This window comes from Copidosoma floridanum, unplaced genomic scaffold, assembly GCF_036245765.1.
Source record: "Copidosoma floridanum isolate Cflo_tuat_1 unplaced genomic scaffold, Cflo_Japanese_pri ptg000021l, whole genome shotgun sequence".
Classification (NCBI taxonomy): domain Eukaryota; kingdom Metazoa; phylum Arthropoda; class Insecta; order Hymenoptera; family Encyrtidae; genus Copidosoma; species Copidosoma floridanum.
In genome coordinates this window covers 3,234,200-3,258,167 of record NW_028321898.1, presented here as the reverse complement: position 1 = coordinate 3,258,167, position 23,968 = coordinate 3,234,200, and the positions used below count along the sequence as shown (strand labels likewise).

Genomic DNA, 23,968 nt, shown 5'->3' with positions numbered 1-23,968 from the left:
GTCTAATGTTTACAGAAAACGGTTAAAAAAAAAAAAAACGGAGCTACACGAACCCATAATAGTAATGAGTTTAATAAAATGATGATTGCTCCAATGTTCGATCTCGTGGTTCGTAAAAAAGGTGGATCGTTGCTACCTCGGGATGATCCTAATGAGTTAGTAGATCGTTTATGATTATTAATAGCTGAAAAGTCGGCAGGAAATACAGGTCATGGCAATAAAATTATATCAATCATCGAAGAGCTTTGTGAGGGAGGATATCTATAATAATGCATGAAATCATTGCTTCAGTATTAAAATGAGTGTCGATGTATTCGGTCGAAAATTGGCGGGTAGGACCGAAGGCGGTAGCCGAGGTCCTTCCGGTATTGGATATAAACTTACCGCAGATGGACAGTATGACTTAAATAATAAAAGGCTGTGCAATGTTGGAACACCAAAACAACTTCAAGATGGTGTAAATTATGCTTACTTGATTGAAGTTATTAAAAGACTTGAAAAAAAACAGACGAATTTCGAATTTTTATATACAACTTGCAAAAAAAATTCCCATTTATTTAAGCTGATTCAAAAGCTTAAGCCTACACAATTATTACATGGAGCAAATCGTTGATGAACTTCATAAAGCAGCCGGGCGTAACTATCCTCGCCGAAAATTCAGCATACGTGGCTTAGACGAAACTTGGCAAGCAGACCTTGTAGAGATGCACCCTTACGCTTCCGAAAACAAAGAATATTGGTATATGCTCACTGAAATAGATATTTTCTCCAAGTACGCATGGGCTGTACCTGTCAAGAAAAAAAACTGGTGAAGAAGTAACATCAGCAATGCATTTGATATTGATAAAAGGACGGATGCCCGTGAACATGCCAACTAACCGTGGCAAAGAATTCTACAATGCAAACTTCCAAAATCTCATGCAGAAATATAAAATGAATTTATACTTAACTTACAGCAATCCATATAAAGCTTTCATATACGAGCGATTCAATCGTTCTTTAAAAGATTTGATGTGCAAAAAATTTAGTTCGTAAGGCAATTATAAATAGTTGAATTTGTACGTTACTATTAGATATATTGTTGGCGCGTGTAACTGAATTTTCACGCATGCGCAACAGCAAGAAGACGAGATGTCGTGACACTGCACTTCAGCGTCAAGTAACTACAGTTTGTTCACTCTCGCGCGGTCTTGCAAAACCACAAAGAACACCAATGGCGACAAACCAAGTCCTGAATCGGCAAAGAAAAGACAAAGAAGAATCGGGAGAAACTGGAGAGCAGAACAAAAATGAAACTCAAGAAAATGAACCCTACAGAGAAGCAGTTGGAAGCCTGCCCTTACGGAAGTTTATATGCATAAATAAATGCAAAAAAAGTTGCAATAAAATATGCAATAATATTTGCAGGTTTCTTTGCATTGTTGTTTGCATATTTTATTGCAACTTTTTTTGCATTTATTTATGCAATAAGTATTTCAAAAAAAGGAGCATAAATTTCGCGATGCAATAATTCTTGCAAATTTTCTTGCATCCAGTTTAGAATTACTTAAAGCAATCATTGGTCATTGAAGCCGATTTAAAGGTTATCAAACAAGATTTATGGTACCTGAAATATCTAAAAATTGCAAGCTATCATGCAATAAAATATGTATTGTGTTTTGCATGTTAGAACGCATATTTTCATGCAAATTTTCTTACATTTTCCAACGCAATAACTAACATGGACAAAAACTGACCAACGTTTCATGTCAGAAGAAGAATGGCAAATTGTCAAAAACTGCTTAATGGCGTAAATTTTGTTTTTCAACAGTGTAATTATAAGTAAAATTTTGTTTTTGTACTAATAACACGAAAATAACCACTAATACATAATTGTTGCATTTTTATAAGTGTTAGTAGGCATATTTTCTGAACAAGTTTTTGGAATCGTCTATGCATGAAAGAATAAAACAGTATGATAATTATGTAAAACTTATTAATATAATTTCACAATGATTTACCTTTTGCAATCGTAGAAATGATAATAAATGAATTTTAAACTCTACCTACCGACTATTTATTTACAATTTGGCAGAATCTTCTATCTGTAAGACACTAGTAGCAATTCCTCAGCGTATTTGATTCAAATGTGTGAGTAAACTTATTTTGACAAGGCCAATATTTGAATTACTTGTCTGGCTAATACAGTCAGACCAGAAATCTCGTACTCTGTGAACGTACTAAGCAGACTAAATCTGCTTAACTGAAGATGACTGGAAAATTGTCAAACGAGTCTTTCGATACCTACAACACATCAGAACTCTGGGATTAACCTACAGAGGCCGGAAAAATAGACTTGAAGCCTTTTCAGACACGGGTTTGGCAGACTGTAAGGTCTCAATTACGACAGGTGGATCTTGCAGCACTCAACAAAATCGCTGACAGTGACTTTCTTCGTACGAAGAAACTTTCGGAATTAATACCTGATCAAAACTACATGGTGTCAAAACTAAGAAAAGTTTGTTCTAAATTCGGACCTAAGATAGTTGCAGAACTTGACGATGACTTTCAAATTTTTCTGCAGACTAAAATAAGCTCAGCTCTATTTAAAAACGAAGGATTTTATAATGATTGTTGGGGGCTGTAAATAAATTTTAATTATTTGTAGTGTATAATGGAAAACAAATCATATTTTCCTATGCATAATGTAAAAAGGTGAAATGATAAATTACAATTTTTCTAAAAATTTTGAGTATTTATTTAAAACATTCTTACTATGTAATATTTTCATTATTACTTGATACATATTAAAATCTTATAATTTTGTAACTTAACGTAATTAAAAAAAAAAATCTTATTTATTCGTTCAACTATTGTGAATATACTGTCAAAACCCAACCATTTCACAAAAACTTGATTGCCACGTATCCTTAAAGAACCTTCTCTACGAGGTATACATCAGGATGCTTTGTTTTCTGCAGTTCTTGTTCGTAGAAACCTCCAGAAATAGGTTGATTTTGGTAATCTTTGAGGTAATATGTTATTGGATTTGTTGCTGCTACTCGCGTGATGGTAAATATTTCCGTTGACCAATTTGACGTATATCCTTTTTCAAATGTTTGTTTGGTTTTGCTCACTTGTACTTTATCACCATTGTTGAATTTAGGCTTAGACTTACTGCTATTTTCACATTTTCATTTTAACTTCTCCAAAATTTAAACTTCATTTTCAGCCACAACATTTTTGGTTTCAAACCAATTGTTCAGTGTTTTCTATTATTATAAAATTTAATTAACGTTCGTAACTGTTAGCAGTATGGGTTTATGCGCAGGCGACTTGGCAAATAAATGTACACCACTCGTGATTTATAATCAAACACAGACACGTTTATTATTACTATCTTTAGGCTTAACTATCCTTAGTACAGTAGAAAAAACGATCAGAAAAGTTAGGATCTACGATCTAGTATAAAGGTTATACGAGTACAGAGAGTGCGTGTACGAACAGACTGACTGACTGCGCGAGAGTGAACAAACTGTAGTTACTTGACGCTGAAGTGTTGCGTCACGGCGTCTCGTCTTCTTGCTGTTGCGCATGCGTGATAATTCAGTTACGAGCGCCAACAATACATCCAACACTCTCTCCCATTCGTATCTGAATTTAATAAAATGAAAAGAAAAGACATATTTCAAATTAACACTGAGTATGAATGAATTATTAATCGGCTGAGGATGTGGAGCACGTCGGCTTCTGGGTCACTTATTGTGGTTGATTGCGACGAGCTAAGACATACACAGAAAAATACATTAATCGGCATGTCTACTATCAATATCCATCTATTATCAATTTATTGATTTCACTATCTCAAGTTCAACAGGGTTTTTGTAAAAATATCTGCTAGTTCCGTAGATGGAATCCATTTAAAAATTATTTTTCCTTTGGATACACATTCCTTAACGTAGTGAGCCTTTATCTCGGTCATGTTTCTCAGTCTCTTGCCACCATCTATCTAAGAACTTGCTCCGGCTACTTTGTTAACACACCAAAGGTCCACAGACAACATAGTACATGACAATATTAAGCTGATTGAAGAGAATCTTAAAAATGCTGCGAAGATACTTGTTATGGGAGATCTGATACAAAAGTGGCTTGAAAGATTTATCTTTAAAGTCACTGATATGACACCGTTTGAACTTCCAAGATTAGTTACTACTTGTGCTCATCACAACGGTGCTTACAGATCCATGTGTGCTCTTCATAATGTCAAACGAATGAAAAAGTTTTACTTTAACATGGAATGGGTTGATGTCGATGATGACAACAACGACGATGACGATTATAATAAAGAGCTGTGAAAATGTACTGTATTTCATGAATTAATTTTTCGAAAAATCATTTTTGTAAATGTACATTTAATAAATTAAAAATAAACTCATTAATCAAAATCAAAATAAGACAAAAATCTTAACAATTATTCTTCCACCACTCTGCATTACCTCCTACATTATCATACAACGCACTCGCTTACACAAAAATGTATATATTCATCGCGTGCACAAGTTGAACAAGATTTCGCATATTCAAGCTAATCTCGAGAGGGCCCTATATATATCATATTTGCAGCTTGAGTATACTCTCCGCACGTCAGGGTGCTCTACGGGAAGAGAGCAAGATTTCGCAAACTCAAGCAGCGCATTCGGCGGCCCATCAAGTAACAGCAACAGTTCGGGGGTCAGACCGCTCTCGAGCATCCTTGCCGCAGTTCGGCCATGGTTGCCGCATGTCAGGGGCAAAGAGGGTACGTGAGCCACAACCACCAGGCAGTTATGTCTCAGTTGAGCCAGAACCGCCATAGCTTATCTACTCTGGTACCTTTGCCGCGATCGCCCGCCGGCCTATAATTTTGCATATACGATTCCATGATACACCTGTCCAAGTGGGCAACCAAAACATCGTACCTGCTAACGGCGTCGGAGCTGGAGAACTTCAGGGATTGAAACATGCTCACGGAGCCCACCAGCCGCGACGCTAATTTACTCCAGTCGATCAGACTGTTCTTATGTCTATAGCGCTTTTTCTAACCACCTTATCAGCTTCAAGATTGACCTCGATGACTATGGGAAAATGATCACTCCTCCATGGGTCGTCGAGCACCCCCTAGTGAGAGACCATCGCAATCCACATAGAAGCAAAAGTTACATTGATATTTGAATACTTGATCTTTGTAGAGTCATTCCTATCGAAATAAAAATGAGTATAGTCGTGGGTGATAAGTAAAAAAAACTAGTCCCAATCAAGTAAATCTACCAGTTTGTTACCATTTTTGCACTCGCTTTCACTATACCCCAGTTTGTATGGTGGCTATTGAAATCGCCAACCACAATGAAGCTGGGGTAGCTACTACTTCTGATCTCGAGCAGCTCGAGCTCCCTCGAGGTCAGATTGTTGCCACGCGAGGGCTGTCTATAGCAGAGGCGACTAGGCACAGATTCTCCATGCTGACGTGGATCCTCACCACTCCGATCTTGAGGCAGTCCAGCTCGAGATCCCAGTCTTGTCTATCAAAAATCAAGCCGTTTCTGATGAAGATGGCGATTCCACCACCACCCCCATCCGAATTCCTGTCAAATCTAACGATATCAAAACCATTTATATGAAAGTTATGTTCTGTTTTTAACCATGTTTCTACAATTACAATGACATCGTAATGTTTATTATGTTGATGGATATCAAATTTGTTTGATATGCTTCTCGCGTTCCATTGTAAGATTCTTAGTTGTTTGTTATTGTTATTATTTATTATTTGGTTAGTATTAGCTTAAAGCTTTGTTGTATGAATGTGTATATGTATAAAATGTATAAAATTTAAAATGTATATATAAATATAGGTATGAACAAAAAAAACTTTTTTTTCCTAATTTTCTTTCTTCCTTTTTTTTAAGACCTTAAAAACTTTAAATAAAAAAATATTTAATAAATATAATATATGTACCTTAGTAAAAAAGGTACAAGTATTTGACTAGTTGAAAGTGATAAATTTGTTATTAAAATACTTAGTTGTTTTGTTTCTTAAGGCTTTTTTAACATGTTGCTCGTTGTTGCCATTTATTGGAATACGCTCATCCCCAACGGATGAGGAGCCTAATCTAATTGCTAGTTATGTCGTAATTTTATTAATTATACTACCTGCTTCGCATGCGTTCGAGCTTATATTTGTAGTCTTAAATTCTTCACGTGCTATTATCTCTTCAAGGTGCCTTACATCTTCTCTCGCCCAAGGATCATCCCCTCGGGTTCCCTGAATGTGTCCTGCAGTTCCAGTAAGTGTAGTCGTCTGGGCCCTACTTACTGTTTCTCGAAGTGCTTTTTTCTCCTTTTCGTATTTTCGTTGCGTTCCATTCTGAGTCCCAGGATTTCGATCTTTCGTCATCTGGCCACAGCTATTAGCCTCTTGCTAAGTACTTATGCCCTTAATGGTAGAACTTATTTCCTTTGGGGCTAGTTGTATTGTTTTGAGTTTGTTTGGCTGTAACTTGGCTGTAGCTTTCTCAAAACAACCTTGTTTTCTTCTTTTGCAAAATTTCTGGAAAATTTTCCTTCGTCCTTGAAGGTATCGTTTGCAAAATTATATTACCGAGAACTTTTTTGCTGGCTTCTGAGAATGACAGATTATCGAAGACGTAGTGTTTATGTCTAGTGAAAAAGTCAATATAAAAGCCGCTCCCGCTTGCGGGTAGCTGTGCTTGATAATTACAACGGAAACCATAGATAATTGGGATAATCGTCCCCTAGAAGGAGCGATGAAAGTAGTGGAGAATAATTCCAAGCGAAGGCTGCCTACGACACGTAAAGAGGAAGAGCAGGAAAAAAAAAAGAAAAAAAAGAAGGGGTAAAACTGCTGCTAATCATCTGCAACAATCTTTAGATCAAGCCAACGGCAAAGACTCAGAGAATCGAAGAGGAGAAGGAGATCGATAGAGAGACGAAGGTAAACAGAAACACACACCAGCGTACTGATACTAACGTATCAGACCTAGAAGTTACAAACGACAATAATAAGACACCGGTAACTGACTCCTTCAAATTTGATCAACACAACAAAGGCCCATACGGAGTTTGGATAAAGAAAATTAATAACAACAAAGAAAAGATTATCAGTCTTGCCTAGTACGACGAATTGGAAGCATCGTAATTACCTTTCGCGTAGTGCTTGAAGTTTTGCCGCTTACAGGTTGTGTCATCTGCAGGAGATCTTCGCCGCCGTCTTCGAGCCCCAGGACTCAGAGGACATCGTCATCGAGACGCTATTGGGTCTTTTATATTTAATTGTATCTCACCTTCATACTTATTCATATTTCGTCGATCTTCATCACCGTAGCTCTATCTAATCATTTCACTATTTACTCTTTACATTCCCACATTTCTCATTAATCGCATCTCGTATTCGTGTTGTACCTCTGCATCTCTAATTCTCATTCTTTAATTCATCACCCATCCAGCAATCTCTTGCTCGTCTCCACCGTCATCCTAACCCTTTCACCTCTCATTCGTGCTACTCTTCCTTTCTCTACCCAACCCTCCTCTACTCGAAATCACTTTCAAACTGCTCTTGGCTGATCTTTTTCACCCTTCTGCACGTCTACGCTTATCACATCTGCATCATATGCACCCTGCTCAATACACATCTCACTAATTCTTTTACCTCACGTCCACAAACAGCTTATCATCCGTACGTCACTCATTCCACAAACTCTTATCATCATCCACCCCGTATCTCCGTCTACATATTTCCCCCATCATCTTAGGTTAAATTCTCTCCATGCATCTGCACATATCATACATATCACACGTCTATTGCACCTACTCAGTGCATCTCGTTATACCGCCGTCTTCAATACCGTTCGCCCGCTCCATTTCATCTCTCGTTCCGGAATCAGGGTCCTCACCAGAATACGCCACTCACAACAACCATGATTACTGAGCTCATGAGCTGCCGCAGGGTCCGTACCATGTAACTTTTCTCCGCGAAGCGGAAAGAGTTATATGGTACGGCTCCTGGTGATAGCGACTTTCGGGCGTCAGCATCAGCCCACTTTCACCAGCCTTGCGCTGACTCGTGCGACTGTGTAGGGCCCGCCGGTTTGCAAAGGAGATCACTCCTTCCTCACTCGCCTTGGATTCATACACACCAGGAGTCGTTACCACCAGGTCCTTCCGCACACCTCACACATTCACGTACCAACACAACACATGTTTACTACTGTTCCTATTGTTATTGGTATAATTAGTTTAATTTGTTCTTCAATTGTATTCACTCTGATTCGCTTTTAATAAATCTAGGTTTTTTATCAAAATTTTAACCAGTCTCCACTTTCACTAAAATAGAACTTTACGATTAGTGGAGATCCGAAATATTTCGGTCATATTTTATCGTGATGAAGAGTTATGTGATTATAGTTGTGACATGTGATATTTTTTATTAACCAGCCGCAACTTACATTAGTGGATAAAAGATTAAAAAAAATTCAACTGGAAGTGCTATTTGCGGCATAAATGCATCTTGTACCCGAAAATCGAATTTCAAAAAAGTAGACCCCTTACCCGATCTGATCTTTAATCCTTATGGAGCATTCTTTATCAACCGGACACCCCATCCTCTCGAGAATTTGTTAGTCTCCAAAATATTGTCCAGCAGTGAAAATGAAAGCTTGAAACCTCTACATTTGAATGCCGTCTGGCCAAATTTATACAACTCATTCTTAGACACAATATGGCGGCCTTGCAATGTGGCTTTAGTTTATTCACAGAGCCAGTATTATTTTGAGATTCTTCTTCAACCAACTTTCCATAGTGACTCACCTTTCTATAAGCCTAGGTATTAGTAGTACATAAAATAATAAATAATAAAAAATATTAGATCCAATATGTCGGCTGAACTTATAATCAGTGGTGCAAAAATTATTTTAAAATCGTTATTCAACTCGGTTTTTATTGTCATTCAAAGCCGCCATATTGTGTCTAAAAATGAGTTGTACGAATTTGGCCAGACAGCATTCGAATGTAGAGGTTCCAAGCTTTCATTTTCACTGCTGGACAATATTTTGGAGACTAATAAATTTTGGAGGATGGTCCGGTTAAGAAAGAATTCCCCTTATCTGAGATAATAGATGGTGCACTCCCACCTGAAAAAGAAAGACGGAATTCCATGTGTGATTACTTCTGGGGTCGTACCATGTAACTATTTTTCAGTTCGTCGGCCTATGTTATAACATAGGCCTGCAAAGCAAAAAAAAGTTATATGGTACGGACCCTGTAATACCTTCAGGAAAGCCATGTGGCATTACATGTGGTTTTACGTATGGCATTACATAAGGGGTTTGAGCTTGGTAATGCCATATGTAATTCCATTTGAAAAAACACATATTGGAAAAAGGAAAAAAATTTTTTCATCTAGAAATAACTGCAGAATACTGTAATGCGTCATTTACTGTGAACAATTAGTGTCACCATCTGGATGATAACTCGAAAACAAGAGGATTCAAGTTATATTTCAGGAATATAAAAAAAAAATAAAAAAAAAATTTTTTTTTCTATAGATGTAAAATCAGCTGAACCCCCTTGTTTTGGAATTATCATCCCGATAATAAGACTATTTATTAGCTGCAAATAACTTATTATGGTATTTTGGAGTTATTTCTAGATGATAGAAATTTTTTTTTTTCCCATTAGTAATTCCATGTGTTTTTCCATGTGGAATTACATATGGCATCACCAAGCTAAGACCCTTTATGTAATGCCATGTGTAAAACCATGTGTAATGCCAAATGGCTTTCCTGAAAGTTTCACAGAAGTTATCAGTCGTAAACTACATCCTTGATTCAGCGTTTATTCCATTTTGAATCAATGCTGATTCAGCATCGAATCAGCGTTTTTTGAAAACAATAATAGTAATTAACTTCAAAACAGTGCATTTTCCATGGTAGCATTGCAGTTTGCAATTAAAATAGATTATTTTGAAGCTTACAACCTGTTACAACAACATGTTCTCCAGTTGATAATAAGTTAACGTTGATTCAACGCTGAATCAGCATTGATTCAACATGGAATAAACGCAGAATCAACGATGTAATTTACGACTGATTTCAGCATTGATTCATCACTGATATTTTGGATAGGGATTCTACATAGAATTCCGACATTTTTTTTCAGGTGGGCTGTAGAAAACTTTATAGATAAGAATACAATATCTATATTTTTGGAGGTTGATTTTCGGGTACAAGATGCACTTAAATCTTGCCGCAAATGGCGTTAATACATGACAACTTTTTATTGTCTATGCATTGGTGTAAGTTGCGACTGGATTATAATAAAGATCAAATGGCACAAGTATAATTACCACATAACTCTTTACCACAATAAAATGTGATTAAAATATTACAGATTCAACGAATCATAAGGTTTCTCAATTTTGGTGAAAGTGGCGGCTGGTTAAAATTATGACCACCTTTCGGCCTCAGCTCTTGGTCTATATTTGTGTGCTTGTATAAATACACACGTCTCTGTATTATACTCATCGGCAGACGAAGGAGCTATTCACATAGACATTTTTTGCTTATTTCATTGTGAACGTTCATATTGAAAAGGGGGTTCTACTGTTCCGCTAAACTCAAAGTAAGTGAACAGACTGAGCAGACCTATACCTCTTTTTCCATCAGGCAACAAAGCCTGTGGCCTATGGTCGCAACTATGTTGACTGAAAGAGAACATGGTATAGGTCTGTTCAGTCTCTTCACTCAATTTGAGTTTAGCGGAACAGTGGAACCCCCTTTTCAATATGAACGTTCACAATGAAATGAGCAAAAAATCTCTATGTGAAATGTGAATAGCTCCGAAGGAGCTATTACCATAGAGATATTATAGATAATGTAGGCAAGCCACCGATTCTTCTGTAAGTGGCAGCGTTAACACGATAAAAAGAGATGCAACATTGAGCTGCCTTTCTATCTCTCTCTGTGCTTGCTGCTGATTGGCTGCAGATGTTTTACATATATGTGGCCATAGGCAATTAGTAGCGACCACAGAGAGAGATAGAAAGGTATCTCGATGTTGCATCTCTTTTTAACGTGTCAACGCTTGCACTTCCAGGCTTGGCTTGCCTACTCTATCTATCATATTTCTATGGCTATTACTGATTACTGGGCAAAAGTCATGCCAAGTCAGGTCAAGCTGCGCTCAAGGTGGGCGGCGTGGCAGCCAAGCTTGGGCCCAGTTTTCGCCCACTTTTAATTTCTACTTGGGTTCATACACTATACACACCAAAGCAGCACTTGCTTAAATGTTGTTGCAGAGAGGGACGTATTTCTATCATACATTATATCTCTATGATTTCTATATTAACTAGTATTTGTATTTAATTGTTTTTTAAAAGTATTAACGAATGCTGTAAAATTCATAACCTGGTAGTACCATCTTTGTAAGGATTGAAATTTTTTTGTATACAAAGTTTTTGATGAAAAACAAAAAGTGTATGCAATTGCTTACAAACACGAGTGTGCTGGAAATATGCTTAAGAACTGCGTCAGATTAGAATATCAACTTTAATAATGAACAGATTCTTTTTATATTTTTCATTATTAAAATAATGTGCATGAAGTATTTATGGAAAGGAGAAAAAAATTTCAGTTTCATAACCTGTGGTATGTAACAGAAAAGTTGAAGCTGAGCAGTGTGCATGTTTGCTTATTATTTTATAGATACGATGCGTACATCCAAAACTAATATCGAACTTGATTTTTTAGGTATGCTAATGCGGTTTTAAGCTTGCAGTCTTCTAAATTACTGTGTACTATGCATGTTTGCTTCACACGCAAAACGTATTGACCTAAAATTATTGTAGTGTTTATATAGACAAATAGTCTTGTGTGCAACATGACAAGTTTAGAAAAACTACAATAATTTAGGGTTTAGGACTGTTTTTCAAGTTTAGTGTGCAAAACTACATGAGTTTCGGCAGAGAATATAGAAACACGTAACACGCTCATGAAGGGACGTATTTCTATATTCTCTGGTATAGGCCAACAGTCCTGAATTTTTTTGTTAAACAAACATTTTGGTTACTGTTCTCTCAGTCCATTGCCTGGAGACAAAAAAAAACGATTTAATCCATTTTTCAAAGGAATACGAGAAAAATAGTTATGTCTGATTTAAAAGTCAGCTTCATTTATTTATTCAACAATTTACGAACAAGTGCAAATTTTTATTTAGTTTTTTGCTCAAGTCTTTGCTTCTATCGCCATTAGAGGCATTTTCCTACCTTCAATTTCTTTGACATCAAACTTCTTAACAATAGACACTTCTTTAAATCCATCAATTGTCTAGTGACGACTTTCATAATAATTTTACAATGATAAAATTTGTAGGCTCTTAAGAATGCTCAACACACCTATCGAAGCACTTTTGAAATGGATGAAATTGAAATCCACAGTCAAAGAGTATGTTTTTTACCTCTGCAAAATTTCAGCATAGGTTGCTCCAGAAAATTTAGTAAAACGCGTTACAAGTAAGCGTCTTATACATAGCCTCTTATGGAGACGATACTTTTTTCACCTGAAATCTCATCATAACTCTCTCAAATTACTTCCTAAATGAACAATTAACTAGAGACATGTAGTTTAATTATCACTCTTTCAATTAAACATAATAAATATATTGGTTGCTGCGGAGTTTATTCAGATATTTTCTTCTGAGGTACACTAATAGACAAGATTTATGGGGGAATGTTATTGTGACCGATGGTCGAGACAGGTTGCTTGGCAGTCCCCATTGCTGCTGGTGTTAACGATGTTACCCAGGAGAGGAGGCAAGCAGGATAATGAAAGGCCTCGGTTAATAACTTAACAACGATAAACCTTTAATATAGAAAGTTACATGTGCCTATTCTACACGAGCTATAGTTATAGCCCTAAACGATGTTGCTTCGGCAACGAGCGGAATAAGTCTGGGGTGGCGGCGCAGCCAAGGCTCCCAGATTTTAGGGAGTTCGCCGCATGGGCAGTGCGCAATCACCCTCTCTCTATAGAGCAAGCTGGAGCGGGAGAGTCCTCCTACCCAGACCTTTAACCTAAGCCCCGCCCACTTTTCACAACTAAAGTATGACATCTTGTCTAGAAGCAGTAATATCGTCGATAGCCGCGCGGGTTAATTCTTTTGCCCCAACTAAACTTGCCAGCTTTCGAATCTCTCTGATAATTTTTTTTTTTTTTTTTTTTTTTTTTAATGTACGTTATACATCAAGTGTTATAACACGTTTATGTAAATAATTATATGTATAACGTTTTAATACTAAGACATAATTTTAAAAAATACTATGTACAAGACAAGGTAAGTAAAATTACAAAACAAAATATTCGTCACTTATTAAGGAAATAAAAACATTAATATTTAGTGAGTTAAGTGTCGAGTTATGATAATTAAAGTATTATTTAGTATTTAAAAATTACCAAACGACTCGTCTTGATCATTGTTAATGTAATTCACTATTACATTATTATGGTCGGTAAGCAACACTGTTTAATACATTAATCTGTCCCGAATTGCACGACCTTTTTTTTGATTCGTATATCATTAATAACTTACTTCGCTACAAGTATTTATTCTTGGAAATACGTCTCGTCGAAAAATATGGATTGCCATAAAAGTTCATGCTGCAATTTCTCAATATTTTTCTATATGTATCCTAAAATCACTCGACAAAAAATGGTGAAAAAATTCATGCTGATTTCAGACAGTATAATTAATAAAATCTATAAATTTTTAGTTGTTAAATAAATAATAAACAACGTTTTTTTAGCTCAGAGTATGTTTATTACAGCACGCTCTCTCTGTAGTTTCTCCGGGCTTGAGACCGGCACATTTACTGTGGCCACATTACGCGCGCGGCAATTTATTTACATTCACGTTTGAAATTAAGAAAAAAATAAATAAATAAAAATAAAGAAAACAAGGACTAGGCAACAAAATTCGAAAAATCATTTAACATAAGTTGCAAGGTTAATTGACGTCAAGGTAGCAACGTTAGAACCATTATTCTTTTCGTAAACATTTTAAAACTGGAATTGAAGTTAGTTAACAAAAAATTAGTTTAAAAAAAGGTCACAAACACGGTACTGCCGCTTCCCGCTAAAAGATTAAAAAAGTATTATTATGGGTATTATTCCAGTTTTTTTGTGTTTTAGTATTAAATGAAGAAATAACTTATGAATTTTTCAACTTTTTGCTTGCATAAACATTTTCTGCGTTAAATAATTGAAAGTGTTGTTGAGACGCTTTAAAATTAAGAGAGTTTATACCTTTGACAGTGCAGTAGTTTCTGATTAAACAATACGCGTTTATAAGCGGTGTTCCCATAGCCGTTTTCTTTATAGATTTGATGTCATTAACAATTGAAAAAATTCTCTCTGGCAACGCGTTTGAATGCGGCAAAGTTAAAATACGCAAAACTAATTTTGTGAGCTCAGGGAACTGTAAAATGTCACCCACATCCTGTTTTTTGCAAAAGATTTTACCCCAAAGTTGATCGATTTCAAGAGATCTTAATTCTACAACTTCTTTTTCAGAAAAGTATAACGGTAAATTTCTCCATTCAATACTAGCAACTGATTTATCAATATTTGGAAAATACTTGTTGCAAAGATCATACAAATCGGGAATCGTTGCTCTAACTGATGGATCTAAAGCGTTTTCCGGCTTTAAAAAATCTAATTTGCTCAAAAAATCGTCGTTAATAAAAAAAAGCTTTTTCATTTCTTCAAACAGTTTTTGATGATACTGCAAACAAGTATTTTTTACAAAATTAACACTTTCGGAATCCATTTCCCTTAGTTTGGCCTCACACTCTGGTCCGCAATAAACTGTATTAAAGGGCAATAAATTTGATGCATCGTAAGGATCAACAGAACGAAGGTTTTGAAAAAGTTTGGGATTTAAAAAGTTTAACGTGCATTTTTTAAGCATCATGTTGCAATTATTTGAAAAAACGTGCAAAACTACTTTCGATGTTTGAAACTTTTTACTAAAATTATTGAAGTCTTGCAAGACGTACAGCAAAAATAAAATAATACATTGAAATGTGTCAAACTTCATCAACAAAAGCAACTTGTCAACAGTCTTCGCCTCTTCAGATGACTCAAAAACTTCTACGATTAAAAATTGCTGCAATGGAACCCAATTTTCTACAACGCGTTCAATACATTCAAACACTTCAAGCCATCTACTTCCACATATTTTTAATATTTGATTTGTCTTTACCTTTGCGTCTGTCTGAAATTCTTTAAAAACTGTAGATCGTTTTGGACTTTTCGATAAGTAACTTGCTATCCTTCGTAAAAAAAAGTCTACATCTGTAGAAAGACACGCATAACTGTGCTTCGCGACGAGGGTGGATAAATGACAAATACAATTCATAAGCATAAAATTAGGTGACAGTTCTCCCAAATGACTAGCGAATGAATTAAAACGACCGATCATGACATTTGTATTGTCACGTGCTAACCCAACAACATTATTCCACGAAATTCCAAACGTTTCAAATTTATTTTTAAAAGACTCAAAAATTTTTTCTGCTGAAGCCAAAGTTGCGTCCAACTCAATGAAAGTTGAATGATGACCCACGATTTTGTTTAATTCAAAATCATAATATTGAACTGCAACACACAAAATTTTTTTATTGCTACGATCTGTACTTTCGTTTGTCAGTAAAGAAAAAGGTACTTTTTTCAAGATTTCTACCACTTTCAATTCAATGTCACGAGCTAAAACATAAACAATAAGTCCCGAGCATTTCGTACTAACAACTGACATAGACTGCGTGGCTTCAGGATTCTCAGACATTTTTTTAATTAAAGGAAGCAAGTCATTTATAATGTCAATACTAATGTTATGCTGAGCGAAAAAAACGCTTAAGCTGAGCTCAGACTGTTGACACTGTTCTTTTTTCGATAAGGATGTTACCGCAGGTGCAACAAAATTTACCATTGCTTTGCCATGATACTGTGTACAAGCGTGCTTCAACAAATCATTTTTTGTACTCACACAAATATCTACTTTACAAGCTAAGCATTTAACTTTACCATCAGTATCAGATGATTCAAAGTAACAGTGAAATCTTTCGTCCCGCAACCAATCTACATTAAAAGTCTTCAGTTTTTTGGACTTCTCAGAATGTGATGCCTTAAATGTAAATAAATTACCGCGCGCGTAATGTGGCGACAGTAAATGTGCCGGTCTCAAGCCCGGAGAAACTACAGAGAGAGCGTGCTGTAATAAACATACTCTGAGCTAAAAAAACGTTGTTTATTATTTATTTAACAACAACTAAAAATTTATAGATTTTATTAATTATACTGTCTGAAATCAGCATGAATTTTTTCACCATTTTTTGTCGAGTGATTTTAGGATACATATAGAAAAATATTGAGAAATTGCAGCATGAGCTTTTATGGCAATCCATATTTTTCGACGAGACGTATTTCCAAGAATAAATACTTGTAGCGAAGTAAGTTATTAATGATATACGAATCAAAAAAAAGGTCGTGCAATTCGGGACAGATTAATGTATTAAACAGTGTTGCTTACCGACCATAATAATGTAATAGTGAATTACATTAACAATGATCAAGACGTGTCGTTTGGTAATTTTTAAATACTAAATAATACTTTAATTATCATAACTCGACACTTAACTCACTAAATATTAATGTTTTTATTTCCTTAATAAGTGACGAATATTTTGTTTTATAATTTTACTTACCTTGTCTTGTACATAGTATTTTTTAAAATTATGTCTTAGTATTAAAACGTTATACATATAATTATTTACATAAACGTGTTATAACACTTGATGTATAACGTACATTAAAAAAAAAAAAAAAAAAAAAAAAAATTATCAGAGAGATTCGAAAGCTGGCAAGTTTAGCTGGGGCAAAAGAATTAACCCACGTGGCTATCGACGATATTACTGCTTCTAGACAAGATGTCATACTTTAGTTGTGAAAAGTGGGCGGGGCTTAGGTTAAAGGTCTGGGTAGGAGGACTCTCCCGCTCCAGCTTGCTCTATAGAGAGAGGGTGATTGCGCACTGCGCATGCGGCGAACTTCCTAAAATCTGGGAGCCTTGGGCGCAGCGCCGCTTGCTGATGCAAGAGCGAGAGACGCGCATATTTATATATGTAAGTATATATATAGTAGTTATAGTCTGATGGGACGAGGGACGAGGTCCCCACACACTCCCCCCCGAGTAAACGCAGTACAATAAAATTAAGTTAATTTTTGCAACGAATTAAGAAAAAGGAGAGCGATGACTACAAGTTTGCATAATACAACTTAAAATTATATGTAAATGTTAAGAGTATAAAAAATTCGACGCAGTATAACTTGTCTTATTGGTTTCTCAGTGAGAATAAATTATTCGAAGAACAAACTTTGTTACATTAAGCTCTAGTGAATCACGCAAGTACAATAAACGCACAAATCAAACGTTATTACAATTCATAACTGCAAAAAAATTGGTGCAAGTGCACACAATAAATAATACACTAGTTTCTTAAGGTACGATAACATGTGTTTAAAGCGAAGAAAATTGACATCGATCAATTACGATAAGTCATAATTTAGGTTTACAATGTAAGTCAGTCTCATCGGTTACAAACTATGTTACACTCAGGCACAAATTCGGCTATAGATTAGAAAAAAAACGCATGACAATATAGTTAACGTTATCGTTAATGCTAAAATCACAGTAAAAAATTTCTAATTAACTAATCGAGACATGACTAACTTACATAATGATCAGGTGTCGCTGAGAGGAAAACTAAAAATATATTAAAAATTAGTTTCAAGAGTTTGTTCCTTTGTATTAAAATTGACTACTTTTTTGCACTGCGCCGTGCAAGGAAAAGTCTTAAGAATAGCTATGGGCTTTTGAGGCTGAATGCAGGGAACGGTGAGATCAATCATCGGGGTGGCAAGGTCATCCGGAACAAAGTGAGCAGGTTTGAGTTGCTCTGTAGAGATAACTTACGAACACTGTTAACGTCGATCTTGTAATCAAGATCTGAGACACGCTCAATAATTTTGTAAGGACCGGAGTATGGTCGTTCAAGGGACTTTGTCGCTGGACAGCGACGAAAGACATGTGAGCAAGTTCGAAGATCTTTGAAAAAAAAGGGACGACTTTTATGACGATGCTCAATCGGCACAGGTTTGAGTTCTCTCATATGTTGACGATAATTTTTAATGAAGATCTGAGGATTAGCGAAAAAATCGTCAGGGCCGAATAATTCTCCTGGGAGATGTAGAGGAATTCCATACAAAAATTCAGCCGGAGAGTTTCCATTGTCGCTTCGCACAGCTGTGCGAAGGCCCAAAAGAACTGTTGGTAAAAGTTTGACCCAGTTAGGGTTATTACGGCACATAACTGCAGCTTTGAAGCTACGGTACCAGAGTTCAATAAAACCATTGGCAGCCGGATAATAAGCTGCAGTCCTTTTTCTTCGACAACCTATAAAAGAGAGGTATGCCTTGAAAATGGCTGACTCAAATTGGGAACCTTGATCGGTAGTCACGTATCTCGGGGCGCCGAATCGAGCGATCCAAGTTTCTTGAAAAGCCCAAAGTACTGTAGAAGCCTACATGTCCCTAAGTGAAACAGCTTCTACCCAACGAGATAACCGATCAATCATCGTAAAAAGGTATGAGAAACCTTCACAAGTTTTTAATGGACCAACTATGTCCATGTGGATATGTCTAAATCCATCGTCTGGGGCAACGAAATGAACGTATATCAACGTAGCACATCCACTCGCGAACCCCATGATAAGAACTTATAAGAAATTTGTAGCTAATTTGTAGTAAATTTGTAGTGCGAGAATTGATTTTGTAGGGCCTAAATAACGCCCCATACGCTCGGATGTGCCAACTCGATATCAAGCTACCACATCTTACCGCGATGCGAGGCATTCAGGGGGATGGAAAAAACGATATATTTTGTAGCTAAATTGTAGCTTTCAGATGCATATCACAGATCTAGTCTAGAAAGCACCCTTGCGATAATAGGGGGTGTCACTGAACTCTGAGATCGGCCAAATTTTGCCAGTGCAGTATCGAGCGATCTAGATCGGTCTATAATTAGTAGCTAATTTGTAGTAAATTTGTAGTGCGAGAATTGATTTTGTAGGGCCTAAATAACGCCCCATACGCTCGGATGTGCCAACTTGATATCAAGCTACCACATCTTACCGCGATGTGGGGCATTCAGGGGGATGGAAAAAACGATACATTTTGTAGCTAATTTGTAGCTTTCAGATGTATATCACAGATCTAGTCTAGAAAGCACCCAAATGTCGCCAGTGTTCTATTGTATATTATTTCTAGACGTCGAGTGCTTAAGATCTTTAATTTCGAGATTTTTTACGTATTAGTGTATAGATACACCTATATGCGAAGCAAGTACTCATAAAATTTGGATACACTGTGCATGTAACAGAATTTATACTTTGATATTATATATTTACTGATGTAAGTGTAAACTGAAAGAGTTATAATAACTAACGACAGTTAAAAGTAAATTGAATAAAATATTGTAAATGAATAAGAAAATAGAAAAACTAAATTTTTTTTACATATAGTAACAGCCGTGGCACAACTTTGTAACTACGCGCTCGAAAACTCGACGATTTTTTTAAATCATCTACCTCCATCCAAGAGGTATTTCCACGACGGTAAATGTATGACACATAATGATTGGTCGTACAGTTATCATTACTACGGCGTCTTAATCCTCCAATTCCTTTAAAACCGACAACACCAACAAGAAAAATTTCTTCTTTTCCGTTTAAGGGGTTTTTTATACATTTATACAGTTGGTCTAGTGTAACTGCATGGTTCTCCTCTTCTTGGTTGAATACATCAAAGACGATAAAGTCTTCTTAAACAAACATGTATTGTATGAATAATACTAGTTTTGTCAATTACTGTTATTATTTCTGTATTAATTCAATACTTTAATTTTCATTGAATGTAAATATCTTTAATGAATTACACCGTGTAGTATATGTTGTGCAGTGTTCCCCTGAGACAATTCTTCCTGCCATGTTTCTTTACGTAATAATAAGAAAATAGTAGGAAGCGGGTATACATGTTATGGATCAAATCGGCACCTTTGACAAAGAAAGCGTTAACAAAAAAATTGACTTAAAGAAAGTTATTTTTTATTCTTGGGTTTAAGAGCAATATATATTTTGTACAAAAAACATGTAAGAAATAATAGTCATAAGTGATCGTGTGAAAGCTCACTAAATTCTAAAGATAATAGCTTTTCAGGGCCATTTCAAGAACTGCAAAATTGATGAGATGATTCAAACTCTGTGCCTTTTCAATCTTTATTACGAAATAAATCTCTCTAAGCGCCTTCCCTAACCCTATTTTTAGTTAGCATTTTCTTTCAGGCAATTTTAAGTTAGCTCTTTTTTAGAGTAAATTTTTAGTGAGCGCTTCTTTCCAGGTAATTTTGAATTAGCACTTTCTTTGACCGAGGCGTTAGAGTCAGTTTGTCAGAAGATATTAAAAGAAAAACCAAAAAAATTCGAGAAACCGTTATTTGATTTTTTTTTTTAATAATACTCTAAAATAAAATTAAAAAAAAAAATTTTTAAAAGTATAACTTTAAAAATAAAATGAGTTTTGCTGAATCACAGTCCACTATTATCTATTGTCTATACAATATAGATATTATCTCTTACATATAATATACTAGCAGCCCCCCGTCTCGGCTTCGCCCGAGACTTACTAAATAAAACACCGTAGTGTGTTGACATGTAATGTGAAACATTTTCAGTTAGAAATTTTACACATATTCTTGATACATCTAAGAACAAAAATCTTCTTATTAAAAACAAATTTTTTCGGAATCCATATAGTTTATTTGGTTAAATAATGAGGTGTATAAATTCAAAAAAATTATTATGCTAAAAAGTACCGTGCGTTCTTTATGCCATAAAATAATCGGCGGCCCTAAGAAGCCGTTGATTTACAGTTTCTCCCGTGTAATTCACGAAAACGGCTATTTTTTAAAGCTGTTATGATTTTAAATCCCCAAAAAATTTATATTAAAAAAAAATTTTTTTTCTCATATCTCACAACTTTATTACCAGAGCAACAAAGTCCTGGACCTTAAACCCTACAATTTTATTGCCACAAAAACACAAAAACATTTTCTACTTTTATAAAAATCTGAAGTAGGATCTTTAAAGATTTCAGAGATTGCTGTGAGGGTACCATGAAAAGCTGATCTTTCACGTAATGGACTCTTTAGTTGTTAATTTCGACGCTGCTGTTTCAATCTCGATAAATTTTCTGCGCCAGTTTCTTGACGCCTAAGTAAAATTGTATTTATTAGATACACTTGAAGTTTCTCTTCCGATTCACCCTCTTGCGACTTTTGGCATGCTTAAAATTTGTGTGACCCCTAAAGGCTGTTTTCTGTCAACTTTGATAAGTTCTAATGTATTTGTTGGCAAGGTAGTTCGACGTCCGATGGCCCTAAAAAAGACCGGTGAGCTTCTTAAGTTAACTCTTTCTTGACTGCAGTTAACAGCAATTGTGACTGCCTGGATACCTCAGGGTGATCTTCTCTGGCCTGCTGTTGAAAACCCAGACTGATCGGGAGAAAAATTACAAAGTCCGATGCTTTGGGGCTAGTTGTAGTGATCTTTCCCAACGTCTCCCGGTATGTCGAAGACGTTGGTGTATAAAGGACCTTTTTTATTTGCAGATTCAGTTGTTTTTGTGATCTTAGATGGGGAGATTGGTTAGTAATACTTGTCTAGTGGAGGCTGTCCCGTTGGCTCAATTTTTTTTTCCTTCATAGCTGTTATAGGTTTGCCCAACGCAGACTTTAAAGAGGATCAGTGATTCCTGGTTGAATTCTTAGAGTCAAGAGGGTAATATAGGGTTGTCGGTCACCGGGTTTTCCAGCCTTGCGAAGAACAACTCCGCAGGTGACGTCTGCTAGTAAATGGCTGACTTGGTTTAATAGTGCCCGTCTTTAGTTAATATAGTCTTTTAGTCGACGAATCGCTTCCGGAAATGGTAATAAAAATGTATTTGTTGGCAAGGTAGTTTACACTAAGGTGGCCCCTAAAAAGAACCGATGAAATTGATGGTTAAGTAGGGAACGTAAATACTTATAATGGCGCTAAAAAGCGCCAGTGGTGAAACTTCCAGGCTATTCTTATTCCTGATAATGAAGAGCTGGCTACGGTTGCTTGATTTTTACCCTGGGAGTCTTGATGTACGGAGACTGAGATGGAGGAAGGTACGCTGCTGACCAAAGAATATCTCGTCTCGGATCGTTCCCTGGCCCCGGATAACCAACCGCTCATCGTTAGATGGGAACATGTGGGTAAGCGCATTGGGGACGCGACGACCAAGAAGGTAGCCGTTGTGGCTGCCCATGCCCCTCATGGGCTCAGAGCTGTTTTCCCTTGCTTACATTTGTAGCCACAAATTCTTTAACTGCACCAGGTGGGATGGTGGGACTCCCTCACAACTCTGATGAGTTGGAGCAGATTGTGCTCTGGCTAGATATTTCACCTGGTATTGTGGCAGAGACGGCATCGGTTGGAATTAATTTTTTTTTTTTTGATCGCACTCGTCGAGATTCAGGGTGAATGGACACTTAGGTCCCTTCCCCCTTAGAGAAGAGTGTCGTCCGTAACCGGGATACCCAGCTGCAAGACTATTATCAGCATTCTCAATACAGTTCGTTCAGTTGCCGAAGCTCGACTACAACACTATGGAGACGCTCCAGTGTATTATAACCACACTTATTTAATTATGTTGCAGGTAGCTTCGATTTCATGTCGACGCCACCTAGCAGATTTTACTGAACTAAAGTGAAAAGCTGGCATATTTTTGCAAAACTTTGAGCTCATTTATTGCTAATGTTATTAAATTTGTTAAGATAAAAACTATACTAAAACCATCTAGGAAGTATCATGAATCAGTGTGCAAAATTTCAACAAAATCGGTTCAGTAGTTTTTGCGGTTAGCGATTACAACGGTTTTAGCGCTTCTGATTTATATATTAGTAAGATACCGACGCCCCAGACGAAGTTTATGCCCTGCTTCGAAGCCTGGACGAAGACGATGCCTTTTTACTAGGCCCAGACAAAAACTATGCCTTTTACTCTATAGTTTGGACGAAGACTACGCCTTTTTTTCGGAGTTCGAACGAATACTAGCATGATTCACGAAGAGTTACCATAATAAAATAGCTGTCAGTAGCTAAGCTCACCTTGCATTTAGGTTTTTAATTAGAATACTTTAAATTATCGCAAAATATTTGAGTAATCGTTTTGGAACAGAAAAAATAATTCATACCAAGAAAAAAAAATATAATTATCGTCCAAGCTAAAAAAAGACCACATATTTCGTCAGAACACGAGAAAATGGCATAGTTGTCGCCTGGATTCGAAAAAAAAGGCATAGTTTTCGTCCAGGACCAAAAAAAGGGTATAGTTTTTGTATAAACTAGAAAAACGGGCTTAGTTTCCGTCAGGGCTCGAGAAAAAGGCATAGTATTCGTCCGTCTGGGACCAAAAAGAGCATAGTTTTCGTTTAGACTACGAAAAAGAGCATAGTCTTCGCCTGGGACGACGAAACGGCATAGTCTTCATCTGGAGCATCGACATTGTATAATCGACTATTATATAAAATTTTTTTACGGAAAGCCTTGATTTCTACTATTTTCCTCATTACTTTCGTGTTAAGAAACCTGCCAGAAAGAAATTTCCTGATATTGAGGTTTGTGCGCTGTCAAAAATAAATCGAATTTTGGAATAAAGAAAACTGTAATTGAAGGCCTTAAAACAAAAAAGGGATTTAGTGTACAATCCGAATCTAAGTATTCGAGCAAATTAAAAAAAAATTGTTCA

General features: G+C 36.2%; 1 protein-coding gene across 4 annotated transcripts in view; it reads left to right on the top strand.

Moving 5' to 3' along the window:
- The first annotated feature begins 11,320 nt into the window (after nucleotides 1-11,320).
- Nucleotides 11,321-23,968, top strand: part of LOC106641916 (uncharacterized) — a 243,349-nt gene continuing 230,701 nt past the window's right edge. For 2 of the 4 annotated variants that reach the window (XM_089594662.1, XM_089594661.1), the window contains exon 1: nucleotides 11,321-11,452. The gene's annotated coding sequence lies outside the window, so the exon portion shown is untranslated. Of the gene's footprint in view, nucleotides 11,676-23,968 lie in introns of all 4 variants that reach the window. The other 2 variants (XM_014356496.2, XM_014356497.2) reach the window with 1 other exon arrangement.